This window comes from Pleuronectes platessa, chromosome 15, assembly GCF_947347685.1.
Source record: "Pleuronectes platessa chromosome 15, fPlePla1.1, whole genome shotgun sequence".
Taxonomy (NCBI): Eukaryota; Metazoa; Chordata; class Actinopteri; order Pleuronectiformes; family Pleuronectidae; genus Pleuronectes; species Pleuronectes platessa.
The window spans coordinates 4505341-4521694 of record NC_070640.1 but is presented as its reverse complement, the minus strand read 5'-3'; positions in this window follow the sequence as shown (position 1 = coordinate 4521694).

The following is a 16354-nucleotide window of genomic DNA, read 5'->3' as shown; positions in this document are numbered from 1 at the left end:
TATTCTCCCTGATCTGTGGAGTAAAACTACAGCAACTACTACAGCTTTTTTGATTTATTTACATTTGAAAAAGTTTCTACTATTTGTTGAGGCTACAACAAACACAAGTAGCTTACTTTGATGGATGCAAGATTGCAATTACAGGCCACAGATCACCGGATATTCTCAAACCATTGACGGCAGGTCCACACCAATGGGGATATTTTGCATAACTCATTTTTCCCTCTGCCTTTGAGCCTGTCGTCCAAAACACAAACAGCATTTTGAGTCATCAAAACAGAAATATTTAGAAGCACAGTCCAAAAGGCAGATTACATCACAGCTTCCCCTGCCCTGTGCCCACTGGTGCTTTGTCTCATGAGAATGCAGATTAGATCACTGAGACATTCAAATTATAAAAAGTTAATATAACAGAATATAATATGTTAATCAAGGCTGCAAACTTTGTAAAGTTTGATTTGAAATACATCACAGCCTGTTTATTTAATCAGTGTTCTACAGTCTGAGATGCAAACTATTTGAAAACTGATCAGGTATAGCATGGAGATGATTTAATGGTTTGAAGTGCATACAGCAAGTAACATCACTGGTTTTATTGGGATGTTACACGTGTCTTTCTTTCCCTCAACCTTGAGCTCAACAGCTTTGTTCCTGAAGTCAAAAAAATCCAATACATCTTCATCAATAGAGCTTTCAGAGATCAGCAGTGATAGTTTAACCATCCAAGGTAGACTGACCTCAAGCTATGACATGTGAAGGAATTTCATATGCTCCTGAAGAAACTACAAGTCTATGTGATATCAACTTTGTTTTTAAGAGGAAGGCAATGTCAAGAAGACGTAATACACTTCCCACAATCCTAAATAATGACGTCTCTGATTGGTGGAGCTTGCCGAAACCATTATGTCAGCTATGATCATATTGTTGAGCGATACATTCTCTTTACCACAGAGTAACCCCGATCTACTTTATCCAGTATTTCAAGTTGATGTATTTCTTTTGCTCTGTTTTAAATGTTTTATGGTCATTATTAATCTCATAGTTCACCAGCGTGTTTTCCATTATTTAAAAACTCTTTTCATAAGATTTTTACTGAAACGTCAATGGAGAAGGTGAATGGGAAATTTGCTTCAGGAACCAGAGCTGTTCTACTCGAGGGCACTCTGCACGGCTTGTTTCTCTGAACTGTCAAAATAAAGGCAGAATAAAAAGAAAAGCAAGGTAAAATAAAAATCCTCTGTGGCACCCATTGACTGTGAGCTACGTGCCCGGCACCATTCAAAGTACAGGTATCGTTTCTAAAAGGAAAATAATGAGGAGAAGCCTTGGGAACATAACTGAATGCACTTACAGTAAAGTACGCTGTCATAGGAAATACGATGACAAGCCACACACACACACACACACACACACACATCAAAACACTTCATAGTTACGTATCCACTGCCTACACTGTTTACAAACAAGAAAACCAATCTGCACATTTAAGACTGTGACGATGAAATCAAACAGCTTCTAAAATGTTTTGCAAAAGCACAAATCCTCTTTTTCACCTGATAAATATTTACACGTTGTCGCCACTTGTTTGGCCGCAGCTCATTGGACGCAGGTGGGATCTCAGTTCCCCCCCCCTGGCATTCTCAAATCTTTGAGCAATGAATTAATACGGTGGAAATATTACACCGGATTTTTCCTGTTCGTGCTGACATGCTGTCCCAAACAGCAAATTTTCATTTAATGTGGCAACTGAGTGTGTATCTTAATGTCTTTAGCAGCTAATGTGTAAAAAAAGAAGAAAATGTAATGTATTTTTTTTTGGGGGGGGGGTGTAAAGAGGCACCAGATAAGAAAAGAAAATGTTTTAATAGAACGTGAGTAAAACGGGAAATTTGACGACTGAACTTGCTTCTCAGGCTTTTAGCCGGTCGACTACATGTGTCTTGATAAATGTCTTCTGTGCCACAGGCTGCGCAAAAAATGTGCATGCTTGTCTGATGTTATTTATGACCGATGTTCATTGACAAGAATTCACAAACGGGGGCGACGCCCAGGGGACGAACCCGAGGACCATGAACCAAAGGGAAATCTGTGGAATGTAATGGAGTTGAACATTTTAAAAGGCTCGGCTGTGACGCAGAGTCTCATCAACATGAACTATGTAAATCAAATGTAAAAAAAAAGATATGCATTATGTGTACAGTTCTCCTGAAACATGATGTTATGGACAATAAAACTGAGGAATCACACTTTCTGCTATTTGCTGATTTGTGTCAGTGAACAAAATCAGCACACACGATCAAAAACTGGCTTCTCTGTGTCTGTACGGTAAACAGATTGTTTGGGTTAATATGACGTCACATCTTACTAAGCGTGCTCCATAAACAACAACAATATAGTCGCTATATACTGATTGACAGGAGAATAAACTCTGAGCATGACAGACCTGAGATTTAGAATTTTACGCCATCTACTTGCCTTTGCTTGATTAAGCGTTTTTGCAGAAGAGAGATATTTTGTAAAACAAATATTGTGTGGGCGGAGATAGATATGGACTCACTTGTCACTTTCTCCCATAAAAACAAAGCCAGAGGAACCAGGATATGAACTCCGCCATCTTGCACATCTGGAGGCGGAGTCTGGGGATAAGGGGACAGACACGAGCCAATCAGGTCATGCTAATACATCACAAGTCCGTCTCAGGTGTCCGATGTTTCCTCCCATGTTAGAGCATAAAATAACCTAATCTAATTGTAAAACATTGGCAATAACCTATACTGTAGTCGACCACTAGGGGAGCTGTCACGTCGTCAATCTTTATTCACAAATATGAAAATTACTTTTCCAACTTTCTTCCTCACGTTCTCATCTCCGTGTTTCATATTCAACACCTCACTTAGTGGTTAACATATTTTGTTAAAGCCCCCAATTCACCTTCATCAACACATTCCTCAGCGTGGACAAGGACGCTGGACATTTTTAAGTGTGTTTTGTCTGAAACTTTCCTCTTGAGGCTCGGAAAGACGTTGAACTGGAGCCAGAGAGCTTTTCCAAGTGCTGCGCGCCGATGTCACCAGGTCCTGGTGGAGAGATAAATCATTTATTTGAATTTTTTTTTTTCCTCGCCTGCTCTTGTTTATCCATGAAAATTTAAATTACATTTATTTTTTAATCAAGGTCTCAGCACTTAAAAAAATAAAAAAAATAAAACGAATATCAACAGTAAGTGTTTTTAGCTGTAGCTCCCTGTGTGCTCCCTGCGCTTTAAATCAATTTACAGTCATAAATAAACATTCTACAATTTCCTTTCATCAATCAGCAGCGTGTGTGTGTGTGAGATGAAATACACGCCGGACAGAAGACGACATCCGGGAGATGTGTAAATGCAGATTAAACTCCCACAGACAGCAGGACGTGGACAAGTGGATGGATGTGAAGCGCCACTAGAGGCAAGGAATTTGATGAAGTGCTGGGGATGTGGTTAAGATAAATTACTGCTTGTTCATGATGAATAATTGTGGAGGATCATCTCCAGATGGTGCTCTTGACTTATCCCCATAATCAGACTCAAAATGCACACATCAATGCTGTGATGGGATGTTAGAGGGAAAAGACGATCGTGAAATACAATCTCCATATAAAAAAAGATTTAGATAGAACTGTGAAAAGGTAATTTCTGGAAAACTGCGTGATAAAGATCTAATAAAAAGTTGGGTTTTGTGTGAGTGTATATTCAAATTTTACAACTAACCTGTGCCCTTTTCATTGAAATGACTCGAACCTCAACACAATCTGTTCTTTCTGTTGCTGCTTTTCATATCACGGCTTAACTGAGCGGCTGAGTTCGACCCCTTGATAATTCTGATTACCATTTAAGATATAAAAGGGGATTTTAATTGCATCTAATTCATGGATTAATTAAAGTAATCCACGAGTCACGTTAAAGCCGATGATAGAGGTTGCTCTTTCATGAATTTTCATGGGTTAATTTAATCTATGACAGATATTACGTGGTCAATAATGTAGAAGTTTTTTTTTTTATATAAAGTTTGACTTGTGAACTTTACTGTTTTGTATCAGACTCTAGTTTTGTGGACAGTAAGACGGAGAGAAGGAGAGATTTGGAAAACGTGAGCTCTAATATCGTTTTTCCCTTTTGACTCATGGACTCCTTCACAATAAGAGAACATGTCAGATTCGTCCCTGCTGAACAGGACTCTGAGGGCTTCTAGAAAAGGACATGTCATTTATTCATTCTGTAATAATACATGAATGAACTCATACTGCATGTGTCAAAACAGATTATGCATGGATGGCATGGCCTTAACCATGATTAAGAGTTTAGTAAATCATCAATAATTCATATCGTTAGGTTTAAAATTAGCTAATTCCACACTGCCTGACAATAATTCTTCTTTTTCAGGTCGGTGCAGCTCTTCATTAAAGCGATATAATGTTTTTGAGTGAAATATTAAAACTCAATGGGTTATAAATGGCTGGGAAAGTACTTACAGCAAATAATCTGTAAATATCTATGCAAATTCCACTAATTAGTGGAATTTATCATTCATTTATCATATATTTATCATATTTTTTTTTCTGCAAGGAATGTGACGTCACAGGTGCAGGTTTGAACGAAGTTGAGCTTCAGAGCACGAGTCTGGAATGAGTGAGTGAGTCACAGCTTGTTGCTCTACCCATGAAACGTTCAAATTGATCAAGAGTTATGAGCTTTCACTTCACACCGGTAAATTAGAGCCTTAACTCAAATAAGTGGAGGCTCTTAATTTGAAAAAATGGCTTTGATCTTGGTGTTCTTAAGATTTAGCATCCAGAAATAAAAAGTTTTTTCTTGGTGCAAGGCTCAGTTCACATGTTTCCATCGGAACTACAGCTTTTGTCCTTGCTGCCAAAAAGCTGCTGTCCTGCTCAAGAGAAGCAATCACGGACAAATCGCTTCACACACACACAACCAATTACTGTCCGACTCGCAGCAGCAGCCCAGTGTCTGCACTCTGTCGAGGACCAAGCGTGGAGGCTGCAGCAGAAAGTTGCTCTGTGGGTGTGATGACTACAGATGCTGCAGATGCTCATCAGAAATTAATATCCACAGATGCCAAAGCAGCTGAACGTCTGTCCGAGTGTTGGGCCGAGGAGAATTATGTATTCTAATTTTTCATTTCATTTTTCAGCCTGTTTTGCTCTTTTCAGCTGAAAACTACACCGATCACATGTTCGCATTTTCCATCCACTAATAAAGTCACATGTTGTCCTTATTATCAGATGACATCGTTCTTATCTGTTATATTTTATATAGATGGACGACAGAGAGTTGTGCAATATTTGTATTTAAGCATTGTTTAAAATAATAGTGATAGATAGATGGATAATAATATTACTAACAATAAATAATAGGGTAATACTTCCACCACTACATCTACAACTGCTAAAACTACTACTGAAAATAATAATAATACATTAAATCCATCAACTCTACGTAAGAATATAGTTCCCTGAAACCATCAATTAACACTGTCACTCCTCTCATGTGCTTATGTGGTAGCAACCTATGTATGGTTGGAGAGCAGAGCAGTTAGGCTGGTGGTGTGTGTGTGTGTGTGTGTGTGTGTGTGTGTGTGTGTGTGTGTGTGTGTGTGTGTGTGTGTGTGTGTGTGTGTGTGTGTGTGTGTGTGTGTGTGTGTGTGTGTGTCTGGAGGATTTCCACCTGGTGAAACATTTCCATCTCACAGTCCAGTGACACACAGGTCAGGCGAAATGGGGACTCTGAATTGCAGTTGTGATTATGAGTGCGAACGCGTTTGTCGGCGACAGACTGGAAAACCGTGCGCGCGGTGGTCGAGAGGTTTGACCACACTCCCTTCGTCCACTTCTCAAAGGTCCCTGGTCTCATGTGGCCTCGAACAGTGAAAAGGACAAGTGGTTCAGAAAGTGTTGGAAAGGGTGTTGCATATAAAAAAAAAGAAAATGAGGAGTGTCTTCGTGTGTCGTCCACGTTTTACATCAAACAAGAAATAATCGGCTGATTCAAAACCATAAACATGACTCATAGTTCCCAGACGACACATTTCCATAATGTGCAGCACACTCGGTTTAAGTAGCTGTGAAGTCAAAGAAGCGACGCATCACTTATGGTTTGATTGCTAACATTTCTGGGCCCCGAGTGAATCATTCTAAGGTCACAGGGATTGTTTGGTGCATTGATTGTCATCAAGCACAGTTTGGTGTCATTACCGATGCACTCCCATTAATTTATTCAAAAAACATTCAAACATTTAGTCGGTAAAAAGCTCAAAAACTGACTTTGAGACTGGCTAAAAAATCAAAAACTATTATGAAACTGCAAATACAAACTCTGTGGGTTTTACCCCTCTTTATTGAATAACACGGTCTTTCAGTTTGAGAGCAGGATCTCCACATGCACGCACTCCAACAGCCCCTGCGTGTGCTCACATCTGCTCTGCTTGTGCTCAAACTGTGAGTTTGCTCTCTACTTTGTTGCTTGGACAGATTTCCTGTGGTCGAGCTCCATCATCCGATGCTATAATAAAGCCTTGGAGGGCTAAGTGCATGAACCCACTGAGAGTGGCTGCCCCTGAGGGGACTCTAACAGACGAAAGGCTAATCTACCCACAACCAGGCCGGGACAAGTTAAAAATCCAAGAATAAGCAGGGGGCTGTTTGAGTTTTAAGTGAAAACATTACAAGATCTGAACGGGAAATCAATAAGTTTGACTCTTAAACTGAAAGACCACACTCTCAGTCCTGGGATAAGATCTGTATCTGCACACAAAATCTTCCTACCAGTGAAACTGTTGCTCAATGTCGTCTCCAGATACCGGGGTTTACTATCTGCTCACACTTACACTGGAAGCTGTCAATCAATCACGCACTGCCGCATAGATGTTATCACTTTAAGTCACAAGATGTCAAACACTCAACAGAAAAGCGACAAAACTCTTTTACAGTGAACTGAAGGAGAGTGTGTGACTGTTCAACACATTTGATGAGCTTGATCTTGAACATTGGGCAGCGAGCACACAATTGGTGGAAGAGGCTTTAATGTCCCCCCCCCCCCACCATGCTCTGTTGTCTTCTTTGCGCTTTCCCCACTGAAAAACCAAGATAAGGTTTTTACAGCAGTGACTCTGAGGAGTGTTTAGTGTTTCTGCAAGGCTCCTCAAATCAGATGCACACTAGAGGATAGTCGGTCGATTTTAGATCTGATTTGCTCCTTCAGAAAACGCCGGGGACGAACCCGATGTCAGTCTGTGGAGATTATCTGCCCAAATAATCCTGAGAGTGAAGTGTGAGGGGTTTACAAAATAATATTAATGCTACTGATCGAGTCTGAACTAAGGAAATGCTAATGTGGACTAGCGCATTTGATGAGGATACCGTTAAAATATATAGTTTGATATATTGTTTGTGTTATGGCTCATTGGATCTCTCATTACATGTATATTATTTGTATTCATAGGTTATTAATCGATATTTAATGAGAGGTTACACTTATGAATTATAGTTTATTTATTAACTGGTACAGATTTAAACAGGTCATACTAAGTAATCATTACATAACTATAAATATAACTTAAATATAGCCGTTTCATGATAGCCATTTATTTTCTTGGCATTTTAAAATCCTATTTAAAGGTTAAATATTTATATTTACTTACATAATTGCTGCTGCTACTCAGTTTGTTTGTGCCAGTTATTCAGCAAGTGGGGAATCGGTAAACAAAAACCATTCAATCATTATTTCCTGTTCACCGAGCAGGCGAGTCGAGGGCCAGTGGGCGAGCGTGAACCTACGGGACGATCTCCACGTCTACTTTTCCGGCATTTGAAAATAACTGTGGAATGGAAGATGGATTTCTCTTCACCCTGTCTGTGTCCCAGATGAACCGAGGAACTCTTGACGCATTTCAATTTCGAACTTGACTCCAAGTTCCCTCATTGTTCACATTCTAGTGAGGCCGCTCTGCGATGCCACACAGGCTCAGAGCAGCAAAACTGCAATTTACCCGGCCTCACACATAAACGCAGTCCGGGTTAACAGGCTATTCCCTGAATACATGTGAGTCTGTGTGCACATGCTGAGCATCCCAGCTCTCCTGATCCAAATCTGCTCTGCAGAGGCCGACCAGACGGCGTCTCAGTTGCCGGACTGAAAGGATTAAGGATGTTTCCAAACACTAATCTGAGATCTGGCCATTACAGCTGCACTGATAACAAGGAAATGTGAGTGATACCACTTGAACTGAGAGAGAGGGAGCGTCTGACAATCTTTGAGTTGGATCAAATCGCCAGAATCTTACACGATTCATAGACTATATAAATTGGGACGGTGCGTCTTAACTTCCTGGCTTTATATAAGATAAAATATACGTGTGATACCATCTTGCACTTTTGATATTATCATGGGGGCCCAAGTTTGCTCAGCAGAGACTCTGGGGGAGCAGCTGTGTTGGGGTCCTGCCGATACACGTGCTCGACCAATATTGAGTCTCAGATGTCAATCATGACGCTCACCCAATTTCTGAAGCCTCACATGAACACAAACATCAGGGTGGTAAAAAACGACCTAAAATTACTTTATGCATACTTTAACTTCTTTATTTGGACCAGGTCCCATTCGCTAACATGAAGGAGGCAGGTTATGACCTAGACTTTAGCCAGACAAGATGATTTGGCTTCACTTTAGGGCAGCTGTCATGGTGTCCATCTTTATAAACAGATTATGGTTTGAATCTTTATGTAAATAAACAATTTCATAGTTTCATTGTTGTTGACATTACATATCTCTCATGAAACCACATTTAAATTCACAAGATCCAGATTTGGATCTGAACAACATTGCACACACGCGTAAATACGAGTCTCCTAAATATGTCTTCTTTTTTTTGGGATTGATGTATAAAAAAAAACTAATCTCACAATGTTAAAGAAAGCGATATTAGATGCCTGCATCTGTCCCTTTGTCCCGACCACATAACCACTATCCAGACATAAGGCTAAACGACAGAACCACAATGGCAGAGGAGAAGAGACACAATAGAAGTCGCTTGACTCTTTTGTCTCCGTCTAACAAATCTTCCTGTTCCTGCTGCTGTTGCAAACTTGTGATCCACCCTCAGTGACTAATACGATACAATATGCTTTTACAAAGTGAAGCTAGTGTAAGAAGATTAGTGTATTCAGGAGCGCCTGAGACAATAAAGCACAGACTGTGGAGTAAACATTTCCTTATAAGGGGAAAACACAGCTTCCAGACAGGATGTGTTATATGACGACACAGATTTCTAACCCTAACCCTGTGCACTTTCTGTAAGCACCTTCAGGAAAGAGAACCCAGCAGCAGAGGGAAGGGAACCTGGATGTTATGCGTTTGTATTTTTGATCCTTTTTGGACATTGGACCGCAGAGTATTTTGTTTCCTAATCTGGGCCAATTGTTATGTGGCTGCTTTGGTAACTGGCTGCAGTTCACAGCTGTTAACGGCCCAGACAGTGCATCACTGCCCCTGGATGGCCTCACACCAGGGTCTAATCAGACAGCTGGCCTGACCTGGTTACTGAATTAGTTAACCAGTCAGACGGGTTATTTTTCCTTCTCTTGCCAAAAACTTAAGCAGCTTGTCCCTTCTCCTCTGTGAGTGAGTCAACCAATCTCGAAGCCCCATGGGGAAGCCATTCAAGAGACTGGCTCACGTCTAATTTATTCTCAACTTGCACAATTTCTTGACCTATCTCTCCTCTGCAGGAGCTAGAAAAAACTGAGTCAGTGTGATTAGCAAGACGGAAAAAACCCTCCCACAGCCACAGATTTTAAAAAACAAGTCTCAGTTTATTCAGGAGACGATTGTATTATTCCACGGCCAAGAAATATCACAGAGCAACACTTAATAATCAACTCATCATCGGGGGAAATGGCTCCTTTCACTCTGTTCAGCATCGTCCAACAAGCCCATTCAGCGAGGACGTGTTTGGCTTCCACTCAAACACATTCTCCCAGTTTCATGTGCTCAGCCACCACCAGCAGATCGCTGAGGGTCAAAGGGTCATGACGCGAATATAGAGCACAAGTGGATGATCGAGGGCTGATGGAAATACAGCATTACACAGGTAAAGCCAGTGGATTAGAACTCCCTGATGAATGGATAAATAATAATAAATAAATAAGCCTGTTTGTGTGTCTCCAGTCGTTGTCGAAGATTGAGTGCTGCGATGTGTATCAGCCGGAGCATGACACAGACCGATCAGCCTCCCACGTCCTTGAGCCTCTTCTGTGCCTTTTAACAAAACTGATAATACAGACACCGAGAAAACTTTAAATCTCCAATTCTCCGAGGCACTAGACGGGAGAATCCTCGGGCGTGAAGTGTAACATCTGCTCGTTATATATTTGCAACAGGGAACGAAACAAGCCGGAACCTGTAGAGAGAGAATTAAATAGAGGGATAATTTGAGCTGCATGGACTCAAGATGCCCGTTCTGTGAAGTTAACTTTAATTTTGTTATTCCTTCTGTTTGAGATTATGTCAGTGTGCATGTTTGTGTTGTAAACAAAACAAATGCTCCTTGTGTATTCTGCACCGCTCCTGCAATTACAACATGAAACTTGCATCGGCAGACATCAGACGTCAGACTTGCCATCAGCGCGCTCCGGGCTGCAGACAGGTGAAGGTGTTTGATCAATGCAGTTCAGAGAAAATGTTGAAGTAAACTTCAGCTGCATTGATCTTCTTCAGGTCTATGGTGTCATTTAACAGATTTCAATGAAAGGAAAGGATGTTTTTTTTTCCACTTTTAAATCAGTGATTTTCCTGAGACGACTGCATATTTCTAACTTGACACCACAGCAAGTTGAGCAAAGTTGACTCGAGCGCTCACACCCCACTGATCATGTTCTTCAGTGATGGTGGATCTTTGTACTGTCCAGGACCTCACACAGAAAACAGCAGCACTCCCATCTGATATTCAAAAGTGCTGGAGCAATAAGCAAAGACAGGATAAAAAATGGAAATATATTCATTTATGTCAAAAGATGGACTTGATCGCGTATGAAAGAAAAATGAGTCGCAGCGAATGACAACAGGGGGCCCATAAGGAGTGGATTCAGTGTGGAGCTGGTGGAGGGCATGTCAAATAGACATTAAAAGCATCGAGACCAGTGCTTCACCGAGGGGCACTGGATAAAAAAGAAAAATGCATCTGAAAAGAGAGAAGAGGATGGAAAAAAAAACACGTTATAATTGATGCCGGTGCCCTCGTGTTCAAACACACAGATGTTCCATTCTAAACCACTTACCATGAAGGAATGGAAAGTGGGCCAAATAAAAAGCTGACCAGAAAATGGGAAATACTCACTTTGTGTACACTCGTCTTCTAAGTTTCAGGAAACATGAGATCTGTTTGCTGTGATGAATTGTTCTGTAGGCACTCGTCTCATCAGGTCTCTGGACAGAAGGACGCTGGTCCCACCTAGAAGATGTGATACTACAGCCCTGGTAATTGATGGTTCTTACACCAGTCAGACTGAAAAACAATTTGCCCAGGGTTCTAGAAGAATTTCTCAATTTACTTCTCCCATCATGCAACAATGGATCGCTTCCCTATATAGTGCAACGTGGAACAAGACTCATTTTTCATGTGAATAGCTTTTTGAAAAGCAGTTTCAAGTCCTCCAGAAGTTCCCGATTTACAGCCTCACCCAATTCCAATCCGCCACCCGAGCAGCCTCACCCCCTCCCCCTCTGTCTCACTCTATAGTCCCTGCTACTCACGTCCTGAATATTGCCACCGGACATAAATAGTAAGGTACAGGATTGTCCAATATGGACTGTGCTGTGAGGGCTGTCATGCTGCTCTCCTCTGTGTCGTCCTCTGCCTCCAGCTCCAGCAGCTGAGGCTTTTCCATGCATTCTAATCGTCTTTCCTGACTTTGCTGATCTCCGCCCGTCCCCTCAGATTACCCCCCCCCCCTCCCCCCCTTCCCCCCGACCATTCAACTTGACCCTAACCTCATTGCTGAACCTAATCACATTCTGTCCGTGCCTTCAACTCACCAAATGTGACCCTTCCACAGCCTCAACTGGGAGATTATCATCGTGACCCTGGTGACAAGAGTCCCATAATCTTTAAGAAGTGCAAAACTTTGCCGTTGAATCCAGACAAAACCACACACACACACAGACACACACACACACACACACACACACACACACACACACACATCCTGGTTGTTGTGAATGTTGGGTGATATAACTTTTATAAAGCGATTTGAGTTGTGTTTTTGTTATTAAAAAAATGTCTTCTTGTTTTGACAAAACCTTTTTTCTGTTTTCATTAGCATACATTACACTTGACTCTGACTGGCAGCCCATATTATTAAGCTGCCTCACACCCACTACTAAGTGTTGTGCAAACGCAGGCCATATAGTTATAGTCTATCACCATCCCGTCCTCTTTCCGTTTCTTTTCCCAATCTTCTTCTCTTTCACTGCAAAACAAACAGGCAGATAATTACAGCGACGTGCTGCTAAAGTTAAGTTAAGACAACATAACCAATGAATGTAATGAATTGTTCAATTTGTCAGGGAACACATGCAATTACATCTAAATCAAAACCTATGGCAGAAACTCACTGAGAACTTTCTCAGAAATCGAATATATTAAAACAGCCTCAGTTCTTCACGACATTGATTCTACAAGGTAAATGTTGACATGACTGTATTCACATCATTACCGTCACGGCCATGAAACCAGTTTAAGAAGACGTCTGCATTGTGATTCATTATCATGCAGGAAACAGCCATTAGAAGATGGTAGATTGGGGCAATAAAGGGCTTCACATGGTCAACGAAACATGCTCAGACAAGCTGTGGACTTCAAACCATGATTGATTTGTATAAAAGGATCCGAAGTCTGGCAAGAAAACGTTCCCCCCCGCACCATTATACCACAACTCCCAGCCTGGACTGTTGGTGCAAGGCAGCTTGGGTCCATGCATTTATTCTGTTGATGCCACATTCTCACCATCTGGGTACCTCAGTAGAATTTAAGGATTTATCAGACCAGCCTACATTGTTTCCAGTCTTCACATGTCCCACTTCCATGAGCCCACGTCAACCGCAGCCTCAGGGTTCTGTTCTGGGCCGACAGGAGTGGGTCTGTGGAAATGTCTTCTGCTGTTGCTTTTGATCGATGCTCGTCTTCTCACCGCGGAGTGGTTATCAGAGTAACTGCAGGTTTTCTGTCAGCTCCCACCAGCCCGGCTGCTCTTCCTTCTGTCTGCAGAGCTGCAGGGTCGGGGGGGGGGGGGGGGGCACAAGGAGCTGATCTGTCTTTCTGTTGTGAAACCAGCTGCTGCCCATTTCACCAAGTAAAGATTGATTTGCCCCCGAGGTGACCGTGCCACACTTGGAGGAAATACCTATTTGGTTCATGGTTGATTACAGCTCCTTGGTTTTCGAATGGGGCCATTGGTAACATAATTTGAGTCTACTGTATGTTTCATATTCCAAGATTGATAGACCTGTCCAGTCTAAATTTTCAGTTGTTGAAACAAAGAGAAAAAACTTAGATTCGAGGATCAAACTAATTTATGTTTGACAAGTGAAGTTCTGACCTTTAAACTTCAGAGCTGTGAACTGATTTTGTGTGTGAATCTTATTTCATATTGTGTTTTTATATATATATATATATATATATGCACAAAAGAAAACCAATATGATATTTGTGATTTGTATGAAATGAAGATGTTCTGTGTCACCACATTTAATTTATAACATACAAAAGAAAGATATGAGGTAAACTGACATGTAACTGTAAAGTCACGAACTCTACATCAAACCACAATCAGCAAACAAAATTGAGTCACACGTCGGGACAATGAAGACTCCAGCGCTGAAAGCAGCAGAATGAATGAGTTCGTTACATCTGTGGATCTTCAATTACCGTGATCATCCCTCGTGAACCAGGTCACTGTTCAACCTCTTTGTGCACAGCACTTCTAAATGACACACTTTGGACAAAATGGCTGTCACATAATCAGTTTGGATGGAAAATCGTTGATTGGCCGTAACTCCACCGCCATTATTTGCAAGAGTGAGTCAGGCCCTATGTGAGAAGCTATTATGAACAGCGGTGTGTTATGGAGTCACAGGCGGATCGTGTTCAAGTCCAGCAGCGTTTTGTTTTACCTTCAGTTTTGTGTCCAGCCTGTTATTCTGTGTTTACAACATCGTGAAATCTCAGGTCATATTAGTTTACCAGGACTTATGAACCACCTCCGATGTAACTGCTGCAGACCTACTGGTGGATTACACATCTCAATGGTTTTATTTACATCCCTTTTATCAGTCGTGTCTCTCTAAACATTGGTGGTTGTTGACTTTTTCCAAAACACATGCATATGGCATCGCAATATTTGTTTTGTTTTTAAATTGTGTCACTAAAGCCCTTTTCAGAATTGAAGTCCAGAAAACTTCCAGACAATCAATTCCAGAGATTCTCCGGACTTAGCCTTCCACATATGAAGAGCCCATCAGGAGATTGTCTCTGTCAGACGCGTTCACGACAAGAAAACTACAAAATAAAGAATAAATTCTACTGTTGAAAAATCACGTGTTTTTGTTTTAACAGCACATCAACACCTCCGTCGTTTCTTATCACTAAAAGCTCTTGAATCTTGTTGTTATTCCAAGTTGACATCTTTGTCTGCGTCTTGTTTGTGTGTTTTACCTTTTTATCCTCCTGAGGTTTCTTATTTAAAAATCAGTTTTGCATCCGTCACATGTTAGAAACGTCATCAACACAACAACTTGCTCTCTGGGAATTTTGGGACATTTTCCTGCTGTATTCTCAGATGGGTTCACTCGGTCATGGTCCACATGATATTAGGGAGCTAGCAGGAAAAAGACGGGACAATGTGTAGAGGAAATAACTTTGACATTTGCCTTCTCACATACAGACCCTCTGGAAAGTTCCAGGAGAATGTCCAAAGTTCAGTGCATGTCTGATAAAAGTGAGAGAGACAGTCTGTATATTAAATATGTAACGAGAAAAATCATCTCCAACGTGCCACAGGTGAGTAAATTACTTTTTAGAACCTTAAACCTCTGAGGAAATTCTTTGAGTAAAGTCAGTGGTTTGAAATGATACCCAATCACACGAAGCTCGGGTAGTGATTACAGTTTGTAGATAGTTCTGCAGAACTTAATCATTGTCATTCTCTGCCCGACAAACGTTCAGACATGAGCACGCAACTTTTGAATGGCGAGACTTGACCTGTGAAAGTTAACTTTTCCTTGGAAATCAATATTGGGCTCACGTCTCTTACAAAGGGCACTTAGGACAGAATGTTCCGTACCTTTTTAAATCTGAATTCAAATCTAATCAGAAGATCAAATATAAAAGATGCATAACATGCACTAGCACATCGTCTACCCTTTTTAAGGGGTTAAGACTTGGATTAAGATGACTTTAGATTAAGGTTAGAATTAGGTTAAGGTAATTTTGTTTCGAGCATTTTTCTGATGGTTAAGGTCGGGGGTTAAGGATCTATAGAATGAGTGTGTATGTAAAGTGTAAAGAGAAGTGTGTGTGTGTGTGTGTGTGTGTGTGTGTGTGTGTGTGTGTGTGTGTGTGTGTGTGTGTGTGTGTGTGTGTCTGACTGGAGAGTGCTGGGAAGCTTATTTTATGAGTGTGTCTGTGTGTACCGGCACAGTGGGGGGTCTTCTGGGGCCTATTTATACAGTTCTTCTTCTACCTTTCTTCTTCTTCTTCCCATTGAAGTGATTTAAATCCCATAAGCAGCCAGAACCTCCCCAGGTCATACTTTATACACAGCTTCACCACCTCGAGCCAATATTACCATGTGGCCCATGTGATAGTTGACAAAGTCTAATCTCCCTCGGGGCAACAAGTTCAATCCTCAAGAAAGGTCTCACATTTATCACACAATTTCCCATTGGAGATATTTATAAAAACCTTTATGTTACATAAAAACACCCGAATGAAAACCTGGCTATGCAATCATTGTATAATGATTAAATAAACCTGATGTAAGGAAAAAACAATTTCATATTAAATGCACCAATATGCACCTGTTGTGAGAGACGGTGGCTGACACACTACAATTTAACCTTCCTGCTGTGCTCAAACTCTCTCACATTAATCTTAACAGCTAAATCTAAACATTCAGGAAACGATTATAAGTGTTGTCAAATTGATGAAGACATGATTTCCCTATTTGTGTGAAGTCTATTTACATGTGTCCTCTGAGATTGCAGTGCAACGAGTTCTCAGGGTCCCTGGACATCGGGGGAAGGAAC